General features: G+C 41.3%; 1 long non-coding RNA gene across 1 annotated transcript in view; it reads left to right on the forward strand.

The window, feature by feature from the left end:
- The window catches only part of LOC143648723 (uncharacterized), a 49,338-nt gene that overhangs the window by 23,851 nt on the left and 8,968 nt on the right, over positions 1-16,519 (forward strand). The window lies entirely within an intron of this gene.

Below are 16,519 nucleotides of genomic sequence, written 5' to 3' on the forward strand. Positions count from 1 at the left end.
TGGGGTATGGGCTCACACAATGTGTGCACAGATAGCACTCTGCTCTTTTGTGTTGATTTCTGCTGTTAGTTGGAGTCTCTAATACTTTCACAACCTGGGTCCTTTCCCACTCATCCCTGTTGTCCAAAAGGACCCAGAGTTCCCCAAGCTATGGAGGTAACATCTCTGTTGTCTCTGAGAGGACAAGACACTCACGGAACACTTAACCTCTGTTATGGTCAGGTTCATGTGTCAACTTGGCCTGCTCATGGTACCTGTTTGTCTGGTTGGGCAAGTGCTGACCTGTCTGTTGCTATGAGGACATTTCATAGAATTAAATCATGATCACATTGGCTACATCCACAGTTGATTCCATTTGTAATCAACCAAGGGGAGTGTCTTCTTTAAGAGTGATACTTACACTGGAAGCCTTTTAAGGAGGATTCAGAAGAGACATGCTCTCTTCCTGCTTCGACCAGTGAGCCTCTCCTGTGGAGTTTATCCAGATCCTCCATTGGAATTGTCAGCTTCACAGCTTGCTCTACAGATTTTGGACTCTATATTCCCACAGTTACGTGAGACATTTTTATAAATCTTATATTTATGAATATTTCCTGTTGATTCTGTTTCTCTAGAGAACTCTAACTAATACAGCCTCCAAGCAGAGATGCCCGCTTAGTGTGAGGTGGCAGGAGCAAGTCTGACTGGGAGGCTGAAAGGATGGTGCTGGAATGATGGTTCCTTGTCTGCGGGCTACCCTGTGGCTGGCAAGCATGGCTGCTGGTACTCACTGGCCAGAAATGCCAACTGCTGGACAGCAGCCTGCACTCTGTTGGCAGGGTAGCTGTTCAAGTGTCTGAGTCTCCCAACATCCAGAAGGGTGATGGGTTGGGGTGGAGAACAAGGGGCATGTGGAAAGGACCATTGGCTAGACTGATTTGGCATGGTCCAGGTTCAGGGTCAGTACAGAGAGGCATACAACATCTGGTGATTAGCCCATCTGGGGGCATCTCTTACAGCTGAAGAATGCTTCCTGAGCGGTCTTCTTTCAGGTTTTATTATGAGGTTTAGTGATGAATTTGATAGATTGCAACTGATATCTACACAGTGAATTATCAGTGAGTGAGACCATGGATCCAGCCAAGTGTCTGGTCTCACTGTCGGGTTGCCAGGTTAACAATGAGCCTTACTGGTGCAGGTGGCTGGGGGGACTATGGACAGACCAAGGCAGGTGGTGGAATGTCTACGTTATTCCGGAACCCTTCTGAACCTGCAACAACCCTTCACCACCCTGGGAGAAGAAATCATCCTCCCTCAGGAGAATGTTACATGATCCTTGAATACCACATGGTGGATGGTGGCTCAGAGTGAGAGGATTTACCAGGAAATCCCCCTAGGAGTGACGTCAGTTTGTTCTGAGCTGTTGACCTGGAGGCTGCAGAAACATGCCCAAGGCAGTCAGCAGGATTGTAGGAGCACCTATGACAGTTGTCTGTTTTTTTAAAATTTATTGAGAAATCTTCACATACATACAGTCCATACATGGTGTATAATCAATGGCTCACAATATCATCAGATAGTTGTGAATTCATCACCATGATAATTTTTTAGAACATTTGCATCACTCCAGAAAAAGAAATAAAAATAAAAAAGAAAAAACTAGGGCATACCGTACTCCTTACCCCTCCCTCTCACTGACCACTAGTGTTTCCATCTACCCAATTTATTTTAACTTTTGTCCTCCCTATCATTTTTTTATCCATATTGTTTTACTCATCTGTCCATACCCTGGATATAAGGAGCATCAGACACAAGGTTTTCACAATCACACAGTCACATTGTAAACTTTATATCTTTCCACAATCGTCTTCAAGAATCTAAGCTACTGGAACACAGCTCAACAGTTTCAGGTACTTCCCTCTATCCACTACACTACACCATAAACTAAAAACAGATATGTATATAATGCGTAAGAATAACCTCCAAGAAAACCTCTTGACTCTGTTTGAAATCTCTCAGCCACTGAAACTTTACATCTCGTTTCTCTTTCCCCTTTTGGTCAAGCAGACTTTCTCAATCTCTTGATGCTGGGTCCCAGCTTATCCTGGGATTTCTGTCCCACGCTGCCAGGGAGATTTACACCCCTGGGAGTCACATACCACCTAGGAGGGAGGGCAGTGAGTTCACTTGCCATGTTGGCTTAGAGAGAGAGAGGCCACATCTGAGCAACAAAAGAAGATCTCTGGGGGTGACTCTTAGACCTAATTTTAAGTAGGATTAACCTGTCCTTTGCATGAACAAGTTTCATAGGGGTGAACCCCAAGATGGAGGGTTCAGCCTATTTATTTGGTTGTCTCCACTGCTTGCAAGAATATCAGAAATTCTCCAAATGAGGAAGTTGAACAGTTCCTCTTTTCTCCCTGTTCCCCAAGGGGACTTTGTAAATACTTCTTTATTCATTCCCCAAGTCACTCTGGGATTTATCAGGGGCAATGATAGTTGAATTTAATTCCCCTCAGATTGTGTAAGGAGGTAAATGGAAATTGTCTTTAGGAGAATGCTCTTTCACTCTCACTGTGCCCTGGTTTAGAAATCTACAGCAACACGGCATGCTTTCCTGTGCACCTCAAGCCCTGACCCAATGTCTGTGATGGTGCCCAGTCCAGGGATAGGTGCAGTGTCTTTACCCAGCGATTTACCTCAATAGAGTTCTTCTGAGGAAATATCACTTCAATTAGGACATCTGCTCTGAGTTCTGCTGTGGAGGCCCTCAGAGAAGCTATGTGATCTCTCTGAGCCTCAGTTTCCTCATCATTAGCTACTCCTTTATGGGTAGCTGTTGAGAATTTAATCATGTCCCCACAAAAGGCATGTTCAAGTCCCATCCTCTGGTCCTATGGGTGGGAGCTCATTTGTACATAGGATCTTAGAAGATATTATTAGTTAAGATGCCCAAATTGAATGGGGAGGAGGGGCTTAGTCCATTAGGGCTGATGTCCTTAAAAGCAAAGAAAATTGGAAATGGAAGGAGAAACCACAAGGAGCAGCGAGAAGGTGGAAGTCAATAAAACCTTGAAGAGAAAGGAGAAGACACTGCCATGTGTATTGCCATGTGATGGAAAAGCCAAGGAACCCCAGAGGTTGCTGGCAAGCCAGGAGATACTGACCCCAGGAGGAGGTAAGCCTTCTAGCCTCTGAAATTGTGTGCCAATCAATTCCTGTTGTTACACCAATTTATTGTATGGTGTTTGTTTAGAAAGTAGGTAATGAAAACAGTAGCTAATGCCCTTATTACGAGGTCTTTGTGCAAACTGGACAAGAGACTACACATGAAATAATCTAAATGGGTAGAGGTGCTATAAGTAGGAGGCTGTCATTACTATTATGGCCTCATCTCCTCTGATAGAATAGCTTCCTTACATCTCACATACCTTCAGAAGTCTTTTTCCTTACATAGAGCAGAAATCTGCTTCCTTATGTCTTATATCCCATAGACCTAGCTTTGATCACTGGAGCAAAAAAGAGTAACTTCTAACTCTTCTTCCAAATGCCAACTCTCATGGACTCATAAAGAGCTTTCCAGGTCTTCCACATCACTATTTCATGCTTAACTGTGCTGATACCATGGGATTGTAGCACTTGGCACCGTCTTAGCTGCACCTGTCTGAACTCTCTTGTATATTGTGACTATGCTCAAAGGTTGGATCCAAGAGGGGAGAGAATGCTCCTAACTGATCTAGTATGAAGAAAGAAATATCCATACAGCTGTGTTTTTAGAGGCCTTTACTGTTACAAGTTTTTTCCTCTTGTTAAATTGCAAGGTTCTTAATGTCAGGAACCTTTTCTATTGGGATTTTGTCAATGCCTAGTAAAGTGGTTTCTCTCTGTGGGACAAGTCATTCATGTATGAGTAATAATAATCATAAATTCTCTTCAATGAAGTGATGGGCTGAAGCTGGCTTGTAAGCACTTCTGAGAATTGATCACTAAATATTCAAGAATTTTGCGACCTGGTGGTTAAACCTGATGGTGTGACACTGGCCAGGGAAGAATATTTGTACCCTGGAAAGCGGCAAATGCTACAGACCAGGTGGTTACCCCCACCTCCCTGGAGAAAAATGAGAAGATACCTGTTTTTTACCCCTTGTTTAGTTAGAGGAGAAAATCAAACTGTACTTTTGTTTCTTGAAATAGTTTTTCTCAAAAAAGAATGAATATTAACTCTGGGCTGAAGATGGGCAAATCATTACATTCTTCCCAGGCCAAGGTGAAGTATGCACGAAGACTCCCACCTCCTCCTGCCTTGCTCACAAAAGCATTGATTCAGCCAGGAAATCTTGCTGAGAGAAGATAGACACTCCTCTGACTTGTAAACTGTAGGTCTTACAGTTATCGTTTTAGACACTTATTTACTTTAAAGGAACTGTGGAGCGGGGATGTGAAAGTCAGTTAATATTTAGGTCTGGTTTTCCGAAAATAACCTGCCATTTGGGAAGATGATAAAGGGTGTTAATCTCAACAGCTTGGCTGAATTTCCGAGTAAAGGTTTAACGTTGCCAATCCCCAGATTAGGTGCAGAGTTTCTCAGGGAATAATACATTTTCAGAGTTCTGAGAATTCAGCATGCCACTGCTAAATGATTCCTTCAGGGATAACGAGATTCCTTTGACTCTCTGAAGCCCAATGTTGCCAAGCATCGAAAGTCTTAATTTTTTCTTTTCAAAATATATTTAACTTCACTAAACCTTAAGCCAAGCCTCTTGCAGATGGCAGACAACTTAATTGCTGTGGTAAACTTGTCTGACGTTTTCTGGAAACTTTGGGTGCTATAATCCATCGAACCAGAGAAAATAGATTTCAACCCACGCAAAGACATGCATATGGTTTAGCATCTCGACTTGGCTGCTGGAGTTTTGTCCAAGGGTGTTCCTCTTTCCCCCTTCCCTTTTTGGGCATTCATGAACAGCTTGCACGTCCAGCATGTATTATTTGGACAGCAAATCAAGAGAGGCCCAAGATGAAATGAATCAGCAGTGCTATTTCTTCCCCTGCTCCATCTGTCTTCCTGGAAAGTCTGAGAGGGTGGATGGCAGAACAATGGACTGCATTCATGCACTATTTTTATCAATTTATTTACTTATTTTCAAATTTTGCCAGCGCTGTGTGCCTCCGGATAGCTCACCTTATCGTCCTTGGGGTGGCACTGGTGCATTTCGGTAGGTGCTTCCTCTTTCCTGAGCTCCATCTTTGTGCCAGGCACCGTCTAGGCTCTGTTTTCTTGGGCAATAAAATTTCTGTCTCTGTACTGGAAAAGGATATTTTCTGAATGAATGATTTCTGATTCATCCTAGAATTTATAATTTGGGGGATATTGGAAAACATTTGGCAGGAAAGCTGCAATCACCTGTCTTAGGTTGCCAGGCGTGTTCACAACAAAAGCCACAGGCTGGCTGACTTAAACAATAGGAATTTTTGTTTCACGATTTTGGGGCTAGAAGTCCAGAATCAAGGTGCTGGCAGGCCACGCTTTCTCTGATGTCTCTAGCATCCTGGCCCTGGCTTACTGGTCATCTAAAAACTCAATCTTCTTCTACTTATTCCTACCGTGTCCAATTTCCTCTGTGTATCAGGTCTCCGGTCACACTGGATTAAGGCCTTCCTGGCTTCAGTTTGGCCTCCACTTAACTAAAACTTCTTCAAAGATGCTATTTAAAATGAATTCACACCCAGAGGATCTGGAGTTGGAACTTGATTCTATGACACCACAACTAAGACGGCTGCCATTTACTGGTGACATTACATGCAAAGGCCAGTGGAGTGCATCCTTGTTGATTACTTTTTCCTCAACTGTTTCTCAGCTCTTGCAAACACCCTGCACTGTAGAGGATGGCCAGCTGGCCTTTGCTTCTACTCCAGATGGATGTCTTTCAGCCAGTTCCCCTAACATGTGTTCCTGTGCATACTTATGAGGGTTCTTTGTTTAGACTAGGTCTTCTTCAACATGAAGCTTGTTCAGTACACATTCCTGGGCCACTTTCTAGGGGCCGTTGGGTCAGTATTTGTGGGGCCATGGAATATATGTTCTGAAAACATTTAAATTTGTCTCCCCAGTGATTCTGATTGGGGAGGTCTGTGGATCACACGATTCTTGAAATCCTGGTGTCAGGGCTCATGACATCGGGGCTGGTTGGAAGCTCAGCTTTGTCACATACTAACTGTATGACTTGAGCAATTCACTCTACTTCACCAAACTTCAGTTTCTAAATTTAAAAAATGGTGACAATAGGGTATCAGTTTGGTTGCTTCCAGCAGCAAGTAACAAAAAACCCCTAACTTTATCTGCTCTAAATAGTAAGGAGATTTATTGGCTTTGGCCATTTAGAAGTCCAGGGGTAGGGTGGGTGTGAATCAGGGTTATGCCCACTAAAGGAATGGAAGTAAAACACAATTAAGTGTATTTCTTGCTCACTGGCAATCTGGAGCCAGTCTGTGAGGCTCTCCTCTGTTCCTGAGGCAGAGACAACATCTTGTGGAGCTGCTATCTCAGCATATGGCTACTAAGAGCATCCTGGGAAGAGCAGAGAGGGACAGAGGTGGCACATGGGCTCCTAGCTGCTTTAACCAAGCAGTCACACATGTCACTTCATTTATGACCCACTGGCCAGAGCTAGTTACAGAGCTCCAACCTAGCTGCAAGGGATGCTGGGAAATACCGGTGAGCACAAGGAATCTTTGATGAACACTAACTTCTGCCACTTTGGACTTCAGACATAACTTTCTCAGGCTCTGGTTCTGTTTCTCTGTGAGTCTCCTGATTCTGGCCTGACCTACTTCATGAGCCATCTCTGTCTGCAGGTGGCTTCCCTACTGGTTGCAAGATGATGGCCAGGAGCCCTGGGGCCTCATACATCCTTGTAGATATCTGGGCAAAGAGCAGCATTTCCTCCCTCCCTTACAAACAAAGTTCCTGAGATTGGTTCTGAGTGAACTGACTTAGTGAACCCTTGGGTTCAAGTGAAACCTTGAACCAATCAGGTCTGTTTGGTGCTAAGGTGGGGTCCATCCCATCCTAGCTCAGTATATCCAGCCTTTGGGGATCAGTGGAGTGGGTGCGGGGAGGCAGCTGTGACCTCCACACCTAAGACTGGCTTCCCAGGTGATTGTGAGATTCAAGTCGTGGTGCAAGGAGGTGGACGGAGTTTGTTTGTATGAGCTGAGATGTCTCCAAGGTCACGTGAGGCTTCTTAGGGTGTGGGACAGAATCGGGTTGGGGGGAAAAGTTGGAGAACAAGTTGGGGAGTGGACAGGGGCCAGGTAAGTGGCCAGGGGCTGGCTCCTCTAACACTGCCATGTTTCTACTTTGCCACAGAGCTCCTAAGAGTCTGAGGATTCTGAACACAAATCTAGCTTTCTGGGCTGCTATGAGGTATATTTACCAAGGGTAGAAGATAGAGCTACATTGACTTTAGCAGTCCATTAACTTGATTTATTATTTTAAATATTTCGATGTGTGGTTTGCAGGTCTCCATCTGTACTCTTGCCCAGGACCCCACAAATTTTGAAATGAGCTGGTCAGAATGGTGTTTGGAAGTTACCATTACGGTGTTTTAACCATTTACTAACTGGTTTTGACATTTATGCTCTCTTTCAGTTGCTCTCATTTAACTTAAGAAAACACCTCAAAATGGGGTATTATTACTGTCCCTGGTTGGCACTGGAAGGTTCCATGCTAAGAAGCTAATACATCACGTGAGTCAGTCATGGAGCTTAAATTTCTTCCCTGGAAGAAAAATGATCAAGGGACTGTCACTTGGGGGTCGACGTACATTCAACACCGGGACTTTTCCATGTAGTGGACCCACCCTTGCTTGTCTGAATAACACAGAGAAGCTTGTTTCCCCAATAGATATATTCTCACAGCTGCCATTTTTACGTACCTCCTAATGGCCTTTGAAAAATGCCACCTCCAAACAAATACTGTACACTTAGCAAGAAAACCACCATGCAGACATTTGATATCCATCTGTATGCTCACAGCTGGGCCAGAGACAAAAAATTTTGTCCGGCCAGAGACAAAAAATTTACAGGGCATGGTTCCTGCTTGTAAAGTCGTGAAGAGAAGAGAGGAAATAAGAATAACAGTGATGAAATAGGAACGACAGAGCACTCATTTTCTTGCTATATTGTGTGGAAAGTCTCGAGCAGGGGTGGACAAACTTTTTCTGTAAAGAGCCAGATTGTACATATTTTAGGCTCTGCGGGGCATATGGTTTCTGCCGTAGCTACTCAACTCTGCATAAAGGCAGCCAGAGACAAGATGCAAGTGAATGAGTGTGGGTGTGTGCCAACAAAACTTTATTTATGGACCCGGAAGTTTGAATTTCATATAATGTTCACATGAATATTAGTCTTCTTTTGATTTTTTTCCCAACTGTTTAAAGATATAAACACTATTCTTCACTTGCTGGATATACAAAAACTGGCGAAGGGCTGGATTTGGCCCATGGGCTGCCATTTGCTGACTCTTGGTCTAGAGTTGTATTTCCTGAATTGTTTGGTAGGAAAAAATCACTTCATGAACTCTTTTTTTTTTTTTTTTTTTATTATTTAAAAAAAGAATTAACAAAACAATTAGAAATCATTCCAATCTACATGTACAATCAGTAATTCTTAATAACATCACATAGTTGCATATTCATCATTTCTTAGTACATTTGCATCGATTTAGAAAAAGAAATAAAAAGACAACAGAATAAGAATTAAAACAATAATAGAAAGAAAAAAAAACAAAAAAAACAAAAACAAAAAACCTATACCTCACATGCAGCTTCATTCAGTGTTTTAACATAATTGCATTACAATTGGGTAGTATTGTGCTGTCCATTTCTGAGTTTTTATATCCAGTCCCGTTGTACAGTCTGTATCCCTTCATCTCCAATTATCCCTTCTCTTTTTTTTTTTTTTTTTTAATTAACGGAAAAAAAGAAATTAACCCAACATTTAGAGATCATACCATTCTACACATGCAATCATTAATTCTTAACATCATCACATAGATGCATGATCATCATTTCTTAGTACATTTGCATTGGTTTAGAAGAACTAGCAACATAACCGAAAAAGATATAGAATGTTAATATAGAGAAAAAAATAAAAGTAATAATAGTAAAATCAAAACAAAACAAAACAAAACAAAACAAAAACCTATAGCTCAGATGCAGCTTCATTCAGTGTTTTAACATGATTACTTTACAATTAGGTATTATTGTGCTGTCCATTTTTGAGTTTTTGTATCTAGTCCTGTTGCACAGTCTGTATCCCTTCAGCTTTAATTACCCATTGTCTTACCCTGTTTCTAACTCCTGTTGAACTCTGTTACCAATGACATATTTCAAGTTTATTCTCGAATGTCCGTTCACATCAGTGGGACCATACAGTATTTGTCCTTTAGTTTTTGGCTGGATTCACTCAGCATAATATTCTCTAGGTCCATCCATGTTATTACATGGTTCATAAGTTTATCTTGTCTTAAAGCTGCATAATATTCCATCGTATGTATATACCACAGTTTCTTTAGCCACTCTTCTGTTGATGGAGATTTTGGCTGTTTCCATCTCTTTGCAATTGTAAATAATGCTGCTATAAACATTGGTGTGCAAATGTCCGTTTGTGTCTTTGCCCTTAAGTCCTTTGAGTAGATACCTAGCAATGGTATTGCTGGGTCGTATGGCAATTCTATATTCAGCTTTTTGAGGAACCGCCAAACTGCCTTCCACAGTGGTTGCACCCTTTGACATTCCCACCAACAGTGGATAAGTGTGCCTCTTTCTCCGCATCCTCTCCAGCACTTGTCATTTTCTGTTTTGTTGATAATGGCCATTCTGGTGGGTGTGAGATGATATCTCATTGTGGTTTTGATTTGCATTTCTCTAATGGCCAGGGACATTGAGCATCTCTTCATGTGCCTCTTGGCCATCCGTATTTCCTCTTCTGAGAGGTGTCTGTTCAAGTCTTTTTCCCATTTTGTAATTGGGTTGGCTGTCTTTTTGTTGTTGAGATGAACAATCTCTTTATAAATTCTGGATACTAGACCTTTATCTGATATATCATTTCCAAATATTGTCTCCCATTGTGAAGGCTGTCTTTCTACTTTCTTGATGAAGTTCTTTGATGCACAAAAGTGTTTAATTTTGAGTAGCTCCCATTTATTTATTTCCTTCTTCAGTGCTCTTGCTTTAGGTTTAAGGTCCATAAAACCGCCTCCAGTTGTAAGATCCGTAAGATATCTCCCAACATTTTCCTCTAACTGTTTTATGGTCTTAGACCTAATGTTTAGATCTTTGATCCATTTTGAGTTAACTTTTGTATAGGGTGTGAGAGATGGGTCTTCTTTCATTCTTTTGCATATGGATATCCAGTTCTCTAGGCACCATTTATTGAAGAGACTGCTCTGTCCCAGGTGAGTTGGCTTGACTGCCTTATCAAAGATCAAATGTCCATAGATGAGAGGGTCTATATCTGAGCACTCTATTCGATTCCATTGGTCGATATATCTATCTTTATGCCAATACCATGCTGTTTTGACCACTGTGGCTTCATAATATGCCTTAAAGTCAGGCAGCGCGAGACCTCCAGCTTCGTTTTTTTTTCCTCAAGATGTTTTTAGCAATTCGGGGCACCCTGCCCTTCCAGATAAATTTGCTTATTGGTTTTTCTATTTCTGAAAAATAAGTTGTTGGGATTTTGATTGGTATTGCATTGAATCTGTAAATCAATTTAGGTAGGATTGACATCTTAACTATATTTAGTCTTCCAATCCATGAACACGGTATGCCCTTCCATCTATTTAGGTCTTCTGTGATTTCTTTTAGCAGTTTTTTGTAGTTTTCTTTATATAGGTTTTTTGTCTCTTTAGTTAAATTTATTCCTAGGTATTTTATTCTTTTAGTTGCAATTGTAAGTGGGATTCGTTTCTTGATTTCCCCCTCAGCTTGTTCATTACTAGTGTATAGAAATGCTACAGATTTTTGAATGTTGATCTTGTAACCTGCTACTTTGCTGTACTCATTTATTAGCTCTAGTAGTTTTGTTGTGGATTTTTCCGGGTTTTCGACGTATAGTATCATATCGTCTGCAAACAGTGATAGTTTTACTTCTTCCTTTCCAATTTTGATGCCTTGTATTTCTTTTTCTTGTCTAATTGCTCTGGCTAGAACCTCCAACACAATGTTGAATAATAGTGGTGATAGTGGACATCCTTGTCTTGTTCCTGATCTTAGGGGGAAAGTTTTCAATTTTTCCCCATTGAGGATGATATTAGCTGTGGGTTTTTCATATATTCCCTCTATCATTTTAAGGAAGTTCCCTTGTATTCCTATCTTTTGAAGTGTTTTCAACAGGAAAGGACATTGAATCTTGTCGAATGCCTTCTCTGCATCAATTGAGATGATCATGTGATTTTTCTGCTTTGATTTGTTGATATGGTGTATTACATTAATTGATTTTCTTATGTTGAACCATCCTTGCATACCTGGGATGAATCCTACTTGGTCATGGTGTATAATTCTTTTAATGTGTTGTTGGATACGATTTGCTAGAATTTTATTGAGGATTTTTGCATCTGTATTCATTAGAGAGATTGGTCTGTAGTTTTCTTTTTTTGTAATATCTTTGCCTGGTTTTGGTATGAGGGTGATGTTGGCTTCATAGAATGAATTAGGTAGTTTTCCCTCCACTTCGATTTTTTTGAAGAGTTTGAAGAGAATTGGTACTAATTCTTTCTGGACCGTTTGGTAGAATTCACATGTGAAGCCATCTGGTCCTGGACTTTTCTTTTTAGGAAGCTTTTGAATGACTAATTCAATTTCTTTACTTGTGATTGTTTTGTTGAGGTCATCTATGTCTTCTTGAGTCAAAGTTGGTTGTTCATGTCTTTCCAGGAACCCGTCCATTTCCTCTAAATTGTTGTATTTATTAGCGTAAAGTTGTTCATAGTATCCTGTTATTACCTCCTTTATTTCTGTGAGGTCAGTAGTTATGTCTCCTCTTCCATTTCTGATCTTATTTATTTGCATCCTCTCTCTTCTTCTTTTTGTCAATCTTGCTAAGGGCCCATCAATCTTATTGATTTTCTCATAGAACCAACTTCTGGCCTTATTGATTTTCTCTATTGTTTTCATGTTTTCAATTTCATTTATTTGTGCTCTAATCTTTGTTATTTCTTTCCTTTTGCTTGCTTTGGGGTTAGCTTGCTGTTCTTTCTCCAGTTCTTCCAAATGGATAGTTAATTCCTGAATTTTTGCCTTTTCTTCTTTTCTGATATAGGCATTTAGAGCAATAAATTTCCCTCTTAGCACTGCCTTTGCTGCGTCCCATAAGTTTTGATATGTTGTGTTTTCATTTTCATTCGCCTCGAGGTATTTACTAATTTCTCTTGCAATTTCTTCTTTGACCCAGTCGTTGTTTAGGAGTGTGTTGTTGAGCCTCCACGTATTTGTGAATTTTCTGGCACTCTGCCTATTATTGATTTCCAACATCATTCCTTTATGGTCCGAGAAAGTGTTGTGTAAGATTTCAATCTTTTTAAATTTGTTAAGACTTGCTTTGTGACCCAGCATATGGTCTATCTTTGAGAATGATCCATGAGCACTTGAGAAAAAGGTGTATCCTGCTGTTGTGGGATGTAATGTCCTATAAATGTCTATTAAGTCTAGTTCATTTATAGTAATATTCAGATTCTCTATTTCTTTATTGATCCTCTGTGTAGATGTTCTGTCCCTTGATGAGAGTGGTGAGTTGAAGTCTCCAACTATTATGGTATATGAGTCTATTTCCCTTTTCAGTGTTTGCAGTATATTCCTCACGTATTTTGGGGCATTCTGATTCGGTGCATAAATATTTATGATTGTTATGTCTTCTTGTTTAATTGTTCCTTTTATTAGTATATAGTGTCCTTCTTTGTCTCTTTTAACTGTTTTACATTTGAAGTCTAATTTGTTGGATATTAGTATAGCCACTCCTGCTCTTTTCTGGTTGTTATTTGCATGAAATATCTTTTCCCAACCTTTCACTTTCAACCTATGTTTATCTTTGGGTCTAAGATGTGTTTCCTGTAGACAGCATATAGAAGGATCCTGTTTTTTAATCCATTCTGCCAATCTATGTCTTTTGATTGGGGAATTCAGTCCATTGACATTCAGTGTTATTACTGTTTGGATAATATTTTCCTCTAACATTTTGCCTTTTGTATTATATACATCATATCTGATTTTCCTTCTTTCTACACTCTTTTCCATATCTCTCTCTTCTGTCTTTTTGTATCTGACTCTAGTGCTCCCTTTAGTATTTCTTGCAGAGCTGGTCTCTTGGTCACAAATTCTTTCAGTGACTTTTTGTCTGAGAATGTTTTAATTTCTCCCTCATTTTTGAAGGATAATTTTGCTGGATATAGGAGTCTTGGTTGGCAGTTTTTCTCTTTTAGTATTTTAAATATATCATCCCACTGTCTTCTAGCTTCCATGGTTTCTGCTGAGAAATCTACACAAAGTCTTATTGGGTTTCCCTTGTATGTAATGGATTGTTTTTCTCTTGCTGCTTTCAAGATCTTCTCTTTCTCTTTGACCTCTGACATTCTAACTAGTAAGTGTCTTGGAGAACGCCTATTTGGGTCTAATCTCTTTGGGGTGCGCTGCACTTCTTGGATCTGTAATTTTAGGTCTTTCATAAGAGTTGGGAAATTTTCAGTGATAATTTCTTCCATTAGTTTTTCTCCTCCTTTTCCCTTCTCTTCTCCTTCTGGGACACCCACAACACGTATATTTGTGCGGTTCATATTGTCCTTGAGTTCCCTGATACCCTGTTCAAATTTTTCCATTCTTTTCCCTATAGTTTCTGTTTCTTTTTGGAATTCAGATGTTCCATCCTCCAAATCACTAATTCTATCTTCTGTCTCTTTAAATCTATCATTGTAGCTATCCATTATTTTTTCTATGTTTGCTACTTTATCCTTCACTTCCATAAGTTCTGCGATTTGTTTTTTCAGTTTTTCTATTTCTTCTTTATGTTCAGCCCATGTCCTCTTCATGTCCTCCCTCAATTTATCGATTTCATTTTTGAAGAGGTTTTCCATTTCTGTTCGTATATTCGGCATTAGTTGTCTCAGCTCTTGTGTCTCATTTGAGCTATTGGTTTGTTCCTTTGACTGAGCCATATTCTCAATCTTTTGAGCGTGGACAGTTATCTTCTGCTGTTGGCGTCTGGGCATTTATTCAGATTTCTCTTGGTGTTGGACCCAGCAAGGTTGTAATATTTTTCTGTGAAATCTCTGGGTTCTGTTTTTCTTATCCTGCCCAGTAGGTGGCGCTCGTGGCACACGTTTGTCTGCGGGTCCCACCAGTAAAAGGTGCTGTGGGACCTTAAACTTTGGAAAACTCTCGCCGTCCTGGGGGTTCGCTAGCCGAAGCGGCTTGAGCCGGCCCGGGGTCCGAACGCAGGGAGGGTTGCTGGTCGCCGCAGCCAGGGAAAGAGCCCGTCCGAATTTCCTAGTCGGCCCTGGGCAACAAGCGTGGCGGGAGGGCGCCAGCGGCAGCGGCCCGCCTGAGAGAGTGCACGTTCCCCGGGAGTCACGGGTTTGGAAGGGGCCTTCCCCACCCGTCACCGTTCTCCGCGGCCTGGGGGTTTCCGATCCAATTCTCTCAGTTGGTCCGGGGGCTGCGCGTGGTGTGGGCGCCAGCCGTCTTTGTTTCAGGGGACCGCCTCTCCAATTCTCCCAGCCGGCCCGGGAAGGGGGAAGGGAGTAACTCCGGCCGCTTGCCACCCCGCCCGGTAAGGCCCGCGCGCCTCGGCGATCTCACCCAAGCTGCTTCTCTCAGCCAGCCAGCCGTTCCAGGATGGGGTACGCTGTCTTTTTTATCTCTGTTGTGGCTTTGGGCGCTTTCTGTATCGTTTCTACTCCCCTAGTAGGTGTCCTGGAGAAGAAACTAAGATCCGCGCGTCTTACTAAGCCGCCATCTTCCAGGAAGTCCCCACATACTTTTCACTTCATGAACTCTTAATAGGCATTCAGAAGAAATAAATTTCAGGACTGCTACATACCTGGAATCTTAGAGATTCACAACACATATTAGCATGTTAAAGGCATGAGAAGTCCTGCAGTAAAGGAATATGTTCAATTTCATTTATGGCACCATTTCCCAAACTTGGTCATGACAACCCTCCTCTTTTATTTATTTAGTCATGGAATCTGCATTAATTACAGCAGGACTGGTGTTCTGAAGAACCCAGGTAGGAGAATGTTGGCCCAGAGGCCCTAAAGTTATGGAGCAGTTTGGAAGTGGTGGGAAGAGGTTGTGGAAGCGGGGATTTAAATTTACACAAACTTCTTATGAGTTTGACTTCAGTTAGAGGGATATGTTCTGCCTATTCTTTCCTTGGCAAGCAGTCCTAACCTCTTGAGAGGTACCCTGTCCTCTGCCATGTTGCCTGGGGGCTCTGAATCTGAAACAGGAAAGGGTTCTTGGGTAAAAGCTGCTGCTGACTTAGATTCCAGGGTCTATAATTTGCCATGAGGGGCAATAGACATTTGATCCCTAACCCTGATCTGGTCCTCCCAGCTCAGTATGGCACCAGAATTCACCCAGTTGCTTGGACTGAAAATACAGAATTTGTCCTTAAATCCCTTCTGTCCTTTATACTCCACATCCAATTTACCACCAAGTCTTTTCAACTCTACCTTCAAACCACATTCTAATTCCAACCACTTCCCATCACCTCCTCTCTAGCCACCAGCCCCACAGTAGTTTGCACCATCCTTGGAGATCACTGGTCTCTAGGGTGGGATGCAGGTGACAACATGAGATCTTTTATTTATATTTCCTTGTTCCCCACCCTTTAAACTGTCTACTTAATAATGTACGTTTTTCTAATGTACATGATATAACAAAACATGTTCATAATTTATAAATGCTGTCTATGTGTGTGATTGATATTTGAAAATATATACATATAGGAAGAAGTGGAGAAAGAGAAGTTGAGATTTTTGCAAACAATCTATTACACATATGGAATAAAATTCAGCTTTCCTCTTAAAAACAGCTATAAATGGAGAAAATATTTTAAAAGTATCTAAAGGCATTGGAGAGAGAACAAGGCAGTGAAGATCTGGGGAAGGAATGAAACCCCAAAAGGTGAGCCAGTGTTCGTGGCTCAAACATTGTATTCTTCCCTCTAGGTGTCTTTTTTTTTTTTTCCAGAAGAGGTGATCAAGAGATGAGAAGCTAGCAGAGCTGTTGCTAGATAATAAAGAACCAGGGACCTTGGAAAAAAGTTCCCCATCCCCTTTCAGTATTTGTTGGGAGGATGCCACAGGGACATGATTTAAGAGTAAGGGTTAACCAGAAATAGACCGGCTGTCACGAGGAATGAGGCCTAGCTTTGAATGAGCTCAATCTCCATTCAGATGAAGTTGATTTGGGTTGCAATTTCAATAGCTATTTCAGTTTTTTTTATTTTTTACATGGGCAGGCACCAGGAATCAAACCCA

This window comes from Tamandua tetradactyla, chromosome 10 (genome assembly GCF_023851605.1).
Source record: "Tamandua tetradactyla isolate mTamTet1 chromosome 10, mTamTet1.pri, whole genome shotgun sequence".
Taxonomy (NCBI): domain Eukaryota; kingdom Metazoa; phylum Chordata; class Mammalia; order Pilosa; family Myrmecophagidae; genus Tamandua; species Tamandua tetradactyla.